We start from the raw sequence: 7,553 nt of genomic DNA, 5'->3' as shown, positions 1-7,553 counted from the left end.
GCAGGGGCGTGGCGCGGGGCGGACGCGGCGGCACCTTCGCCAGGCCCCGCCCACCGGGGCACCTGCGGCATCCGGCCGCTCTACTGCCCGACGTGGAACACCCGCGCTGAAAGCTTGTGTAGGGAGACTTTTCGAAGGATTGAGCGGGGCAGAATGTGCGTGAACAGTAAGTGACAGAAACCAGATGTAGGTCCGCTTGTCGTCTGAAGCGTGTGAAAGGCTGCCCACCCAGAGACAGGCTCCAGAAGAGCAGCTGGTCTGGTCCGAATCCTGCCATGAGCGGGTTTTATTTCTTGTAGTAGCCCTTGGAAAGGGCCTGGAACGTTCTGAGCCCGCGCTGTGCCGAACCTCCCCCCAGCCTGGCCGGGGTTATAGCCACTGGCCACATGCGCTCCTTTACATTTCAGTTAATGCAAATTCCAATTCAGTTCCTCAGCTGTCTCTGAGCCCTGAGAGACGCCCAGATGGAGGGTTGCGAGCTCCGAGGATCGCCCGCGCTCGCTCCTTTCAATTACTTTCAATTATAGGTGAAGGCCTTGCATTTCCGGAACGTAAGAGGTTAAGCATTCCTCGGTTTTTATGGAGTACCTTGGATTTGGGAGCCAGCTGCAACCGTCCCTGTTGCTTGATTGAAAAGCGCAGTGGGACGCCCCGCGGTAGCGGTTGCAGACAGTGATCTGCCCTGTGCTGAGCTCTGGGCCGGAGGACTCCGGGATCGGGCATGGTGCGTCGTCGGCCGGTGCTGGGCAGTGGGGGGCGGTACCCAGAGGGTGGCGGACGCGGCCCACTCCCGGAACAAGGCAGGCACGCCCGAGCTCTCCTGATGCGGGTGTGATTCCTCTCCCTGCGAGCAGCCGGAGAAATGCAGCCCCCGGTGTGCGCGTGCTCCCAGTGAGGGCACCGAGAAGGCAAGAAGCAAATACCTGTTCAGGACCAAGCCATGAACCTGTGTTCGTACTTAAGTAGGAAGATACTGAAGACCCTTTCCCAAACGGGAGGTTTTCAAGCAGACTTCATTTCAGTGATGTTATAATTCATTCTGTTTTCAGTAATTTAGAGTGTACTTAAGCCAGCGATGGAAAAAGATTTTTTTTTTAAAGGTTTTATTTATTTATTTGACAGAGAGAGACACAGTGAGGGAGGGAACACAAGCAGGGGGAGTGGGAGAGGCAGAAGCAGGCTTCCCGCTGAGCAGGGAGCCCGATGCGGGGCTGGATCCCAGGACCCTGAGATCATTGCCTGAGCCGAAGGCAGACGCTTAACGACTGAGCCACCCAGGCGCCCCTGTGCCCATAATTCCTAAAGTGGCCTCTATGATTACATCTGATCTGTAATCAATCGGGGATTTCAATATCGAATAAGGGAAATTTTATGACAAATAAACAGAAGAAAACGAGTCCCCTTTGAAAATAGGTGGGCAGACACAAAGGCTCCTATTGCATGATTCCACGTACAGAAACATCCAGAACAAGTAAAAGAATAGGGAGAGAAAGCAGCTTAGGGAGCTCATGTGAGATTCCCAGGCCCCCCCAAGTGTGTGCAGCGGAACACTGCGCACGCACCAGGAGCTGCAGAGCCACAGGCTGGTGCAAGGTGTGCACAAGCTCGAGACAGTGCCCTGATGGAAGAGTATGAAAGGCTCATTGGCATGATCTCAGATTCACGTTGCAACCACCTTCTGAGAAACTGCCCACATCAAGCTTTGGTCTAATATTAAAGAACAGTCTATTAATACACACTTTCCTTCAACTATGGATCTGAGACCAGATTTTTTTCATCTGCTTCATCCATTCTCACTTTTTTTTCTAAGAAGAGGTCACTCATTTTGGTGGTTGTTATTTCTTTTTTTATTTTATTTTATTTGACAGAGAGAGGGAGAGCACAAGCAGGGGAAACAGCAGACAGAGGGAGAGGGAGAAGCAGACTCCCCACTGAGCAGGGAGCCCAATGCGGGGCTCCATCCCAGAATCCTGGGATCATGACCTGAGCCAAAGGCAGACACCCAACTGACTGAGCCACCCAGACGCCCCTGGTTTTGTTTTTTTGTGGGTTTTTTTTTAGATTCTTTTTTTTTTTTTTATTTGACAGGAGAGAGCGCACAGGCAGGGGTAGGGGCAGGCAGAGGGAGAAGGAGAAGCAGGCTCCGCGCTCAGCGATGTGGGACTCGAACCCAGGACCCTGGGATCATGACCTGAGCCGAAGACAGATGCTTAACCGTCTGAGCCACCCAGGTGCCCCTGGTTTTTTTTGTTTTTTTTTTAAGCAAACATTTTTATTTTATTTTATTTTTTAAGTATTTTTATTAGATGTTTGTGCCATGATATCATACATGTTTTCACCAGGTCACTGAAATCAAATCTACTTTTTCAGGGTCCAGTTAATATCCTAGAGACTTTGATTTTACTGTTGTTTTTCCACTTTGCTTTTACTTTACATCTTTTATACTTTTATTTCATTTTACTTTTCCATTATTCTGTCATTTTCCATTACATCTTACAGATCTAAAAATAAGGGTTTTTTTTTAAATGGGATTATGATTTGCACTGATTTTTTTTACATGAGTATAGTTGACACATGATATTATTTTTCATTTCAAAATGTTATGGGGCACCTGGGGGACTCAGTCTGTGAAGCATCTGCCTTCAGCTCAGGTCATGATCTAAGGATCCTGGGATCGAGCCCCATGTCGGGCTTCCTCTCCTCCCCGCTCATGCTCTCTCCCTCCCTCTTTCTCAAATAAATAAATAAAATATTTTTTAAAAATGTTATATCAACATGTAATGGGTGTATCATTTTAAATGAATTGCTATTTTTTAAATTTCTGAGTTTTAATTCCTAATGTGGTAACTATCAATCTATATAATCCACATAAGCAAAAAGTTTATGCAACCAAAAAGTTGGTGAAGTTTTCTCAAAAGCCCCAGTACATCCATAAAATAGATGACAGCTGACCACACAGCCATTGAAGCCATGCTTATGACATGGACAAGTGCTAACCTGTTACGATGTGTAGTTCTCAGAGGTTTGAATGTTGGCTTCCCTCAACACTGCTGATGGGGCAAATCCTCTCTGCAGGAAAGGAGTTTTGGTGGATCGAGGTTTTCTTTCTTTGCACTTTGCAGTGATTCAGTGAGCATATATTACATGTATAACCAGAAAGAAATATTAATGTCATAAAAATAATGTCTACCCTGTTTTCCTCATAGTGGACATTTTGGAGATTAAAAACATTATAAAGTGCCTTGAAAACTCAAGTTACTGTGCACTTATTGAACCTGGGGGTGTTCACCTGAGGGTGCTCCCTGGGATGCTCACCAGGGGTGCTCACGGGGCAGGAGCTATGCTTTCAAATCAGCAACATTCTCTAGAGTGAGGGGCACATGTAGTAAGCACTCACTAAAATACACCAATAAATGCATGAATGCTTTAAAGTTAATTATACTGGGGCACCTGACTGGCCCAGTCAGTGGAGCCTGCGACTCTTGAACTCAGGGTTCTAAGTTCAAGTCCCATGCTGCATGTAGAGATTACTTTAAAAAAATAAAATAAAGCTATGAACTATATATCTACAGCTTCTGGTTTTGGTTGAATCATGTCCCCCAAAGATAACGTTGACATCTCAATTCCCAGTAACTCAGAATGAACCTTATTTGGAAATAGGGTTGTTGCAGGTATAATTAGCTAAAATGAGGTCATATTGGATTATGGGGGGCCCCAATCCAAGGACTGGTGTCCCACAGAGATAGATACACAAAAAGGGGAGGCGGCCATGTGACCACAGAGATTGGCATGACACATGAACAAGCCAACGGACGCCAAAGATTGCAAGTGTCCTGCAGAACACCAGCTCTGGTTCCCAATCCCAGGGGAGGACCCCTGCCAAGTGGAAGAGAGCAAAGCTCATCACAGCACCAGCCACCTGGGGTAAGAGTCCCAACACTTCTGCCCACTCCTGGCCTTGGAGTTGCCAAGGAAAACGTGAAACAGTCAAGTGCTGACAGAGCAGCTTTACTCATGCAAGGAAGAGACGCCACAAGGTCTGCTTGGGCAGCTGGTCCCTGTGCATGCACCCCTCCTGTGCTGCAGTGGGGACAGCCAACCCCCCGGAGTCTGAGTACTGAAAGTTGGGGGGCATGCCTGGGGGTGCTCACTGGGGGTGCTCACCTGGGGGTGTTCACCTGAGGGTGCTCACTGGGGTGCTCACCTAGGCCGCTCACCTGGGGGTGTTCACCTGGGGTGCTCACCTGAGTGTGCTCACTGGGGTGCTCACCTGGGAGTACTCACCTGGGGTGCTCACCTAAGCCGCTCACCTGGGGGTGTTCACCTGAGGGTGCTCACTGGGGTGCTCACCTGGGAGTACTCACCTGGGATGCTCACCTAGGCCGCTCACCTGGGGCTGTTCACCTGGGGGTGCTCACCGAGGGTGCTCACCTAGGCCGCTCTCCTGGGGGTGTTCACCTGAGGGTGCTCACTGGGGTGCTCACCTGGGAGTACTCCCCTGGGGGTGTTCACCTGGGGGTGCTCACCTAGGCCGCTTACCTGGGGGTGTTCACCTGAGGGTGCTCACCGGGGTACTCACCTGGGGCACTCACCCAAGCAGGACAACAGGACAACAGATCGCTCACGGAGCTTACGGCAGGGAAGGATGTCCTGTACAAGTTCTGTGGGCTCCTTATTTGTTGGAAAGAAGGGTTCCAGGCCCGAAGCCCATTGCTAAGTGGTTTTGTTTGGGGTGGAAAGACCACCTTTCCCGACAGCCAGAGTTAAGAGGCGCCAGGATGACCCTGCCGTACAGCCTTCAGAGGAGGCACGGCCTTGCGACACCTCGATTTGGGGTTCTGGCCCCAGAACTGTGAGAGAACGCGTTGCTGATGTTTTAAGCCCCCCGTGTATGGCAGTTGTCACAGCAGTCCTGGGACATGGCTAGAAATGTGGACTAGCAAAATGTCTTCAGCAAAGAGAGAGAGAACCTCAGCTGAGCCTGCCTGGCGGGAAGTGTGGGACAGACAGCTCTCTGGGCTACCATCTGGCCGGTGCCGCTAGATGCCGTATTTGGGGGCTGGGGGCCCACTGCAGCCCCCAGACACTGAGTGAACACCAGCTGTGTCCAGAACACACAGGGTCACTCAAGGCAGCACGTCTGACGTGGTTTTAAAATATGCCCACGGATTCTTTTCATCCCTCTGCTTCACAGGTGGAGTCTGCCTCCTCTTGAGTGCTGGCTCTTCTCAGTGACGTGCTTCTGACACGGAGAATGCGTGGGACTCTGCCCCCTCTCCCTTTCTGACAGCTCGCCCTGGGGGGCCAGCAGCCACGTGCTGAGAACGCCCACGCAGCCCTGGGGAGCGTCCACGCGGGAGGACCAGAGGCCGCCTGCTGACTCCGTGTGGGTGAGCTGACTTGAGGATCCTCCACCCCAGTCCAGCCTTGGGGGGACCAGAGGCTTAGCCGACGTCCCGACTGCAACCTGGGGAGAGTCCCTGAGCCGGACTGCCCAGCTCCTGAATTCCCGATTTAAGGACGTGGTGAGATAAGGCGTGATGTTCTAAGCCACCGCTTGAGGTAATTTGTGACACAGCATAGATAACACAGGATCGGCTCCCCAGAAGGACTCCCACCTTTGCTTTTTTGTTGTTAGGGAAAGTGTGATCTGTCTGTGAAGGGTTCCCCATCCTTGCCCAAGTCAGAGGCTCCACGTGGTGACTGTTACAAATGCCGTCTGCCCCCTAATACCTGCTTAGGGTCCCCTAAGAGTAAGCCCTGGCCTGTGATCAGCCTGGTCCTCTGGGAACGCCAGGCATGTGCTTGTATGTGGCGTGTGTCCATGTGCCCAGGATACCGGCATGCAGAACTCACGCCTCATAAAAACAACGCACTCCCTTTCTCTCCCACCTTTCTCCCAGCTTTTCCTCTTGCAGGTTTCTGAGGTCTCTGTCTTTTGGGCGGCTGTGTGTCCTGGATTCTGACTTTCCCACCTCTCCCTGGGCAGGGGAAGGAGGGGATATGGTGAGAGGTCCTTGGAGCCTGGGGAAGTAGCCAGGACCGCCTGCCCCAGGAGAGGTCGGTGAGTGTGGGGGAGAGTGGAGGGGTCTCTCTGGATCCTAGGGAGCAGGCACCTATCCAGGACCTGGACCTGAGGCCCATGTGGAGGCCTGAGCATAGCCTGCATGGACATCTACCAAAATGCCTCCTCCCTAGCACAGGGGTCCCTGCTGGGCACCCCAACTGGCTATCTGGGTCCCATGGGACAGGCAGGCCACCAGCGTGAGTCAGGATGTCTGCTTATTCTCTCTTTGCCACTCTAGGTCCCCACCTTGGGGCCAGATCTGTGTCTGTGAACAATCAGCTGCCCAATGGGGGCCACAGAGCCACAGGTTACACCCCTGGGACCCGCTAGGACCCACTCCACAGGACACTGCAGTGAGAAGGACAAGCCTCGGATCTCGGACCCTCATGAGTTCTCTGTTAGCAGCAGCCTGGGGCCCAGGCCAGCAGGAGGGCTCAGGCCTGGGGAGAGCGGGGACAGCCCCACCTGCCTGTGGGCTCTGCCTCCTCCTCCCTCACACCCCCACTGTCTCCTGGGGCTCCAGAGGGGAAAACAGGCTTGTGTGTCATTTACACACTCATTCCTTAATGCCTCCGTTGTCATTAGAACTATTGGCAATTGTGATAAGAACAAGCGTGATAACCAGCTTCAGTCCCGAGCTACGTGCATAGCATTCACGCCCCCCTCCAGCAGTGGCCTTGCAGCCCGTTCCGACCCCACAGAGGCAGGATGCACACGGGGCAGCTCAGCCGCTTCTGAAACACACAGGCTTTGGTTTTTTGTTTTTAATCATTCATTTGATTTAATTTTAAGTTCACTGTCACTACGTGGATGAGATGGGTACATATCACACTAGGCTTCCGCTATGAGAGAGCTGCCGCTGCTGAAGGAAATCCAGCCCTCCGTTCTCTTTCCGCGTCCCTTTCTGAGTTCCACAGGAGCGGCGTGTGGGACAGCTGGGTTCCAATCCTGGCTTGTCACTCCCCCGAGGCTGTGTGGGTGGGACGAGGAGAGTGGGCATGGGGCCCTCCTTCCCCCTAAGCCTGTGGTAGGGGATCAGCATCCACCTGTGCTATCTGGCTGGGCCCTGGGAGTGCACCAGCATATGTTTCTGTAGGATGGAAGCCAGGGGCCCCAGGGGGCTGCCACCCACCTGGTTTCTGAGGTGCTGGCTCTGGGTCCTGCAAGAACTTGCAGTCTGTCCCCTCATGCTCTCCACCCAGAGGATGGTCAGCAGGGACCCTGCCCTCAGTACTCAGCTTTGGGATGGGGCTGCCAAGGGACAAGGGGAGGGTGCTGCCATGGCCCAAAGACTGAACACCCCCCATGGCCAGCAGCTGGCAGTCCTTAAAGGCCGGTGCTGGGAATCTGGAGGAGGAGAAGGAGCCCAGTCCAGGAAGGTCTTGGCAGGAGAGGCCTGGAGCCGGGAGGGAGGGAGTGCGGGGGGGGGGGGGCGGCACACAGGTCAAGAAAGTCAAGGATGGACTAGGCAGGAAGGTGATTTGGG

At 52.9% G+C, this 7,553-nt stretch overlaps 1 long non-coding RNA gene across 3 annotated transcripts; it reads left to right on the top strand.

The window, feature by feature from the left end:
• The first annotated feature begins 40 nt into the window (after window positions 1-40).
• Window positions 41-7,511, top strand: LOC115937301 (uncharacterized). 3 transcript variants are annotated; one of them, XR_014149001.1, is made up of 4 exons: window positions 41-3,924; window positions 5,195-5,562; window positions 5,904-6,064; window positions 6,306-7,511. It is a non-coding gene; the product is annotated as an uncharacterized LOC115937301 (long non-coding RNA). The 3 variants fall into 3 exon arrangements; XR_014149000.1 differs by having other exon boundaries at window positions 41-2,231; window positions 5,195-6,064; XR_014148999.1 differs by having other exon boundaries at window positions 5,195-6,064.
• Window positions 7,512-7,553: the final 42 nt, after the last annotated feature.

Source organism: Leptonychotes weddellii, chromosome 10 (genome assembly GCF_054177405.1).
Source record: "Leptonychotes weddellii isolate Sample4059 chromosome 10, ASM5417740v2, whole genome shotgun sequence".
In the NCBI taxonomy this organism is placed as follows: domain Eukaryota; kingdom Metazoa; phylum Chordata; class Mammalia; order Carnivora; family Phocidae; genus Leptonychotes; species Leptonychotes weddellii.
Note: the sequence above shows the minus strand (reverse complement) of the source record. Positions and strands in the feature narration are given on the sequence as shown.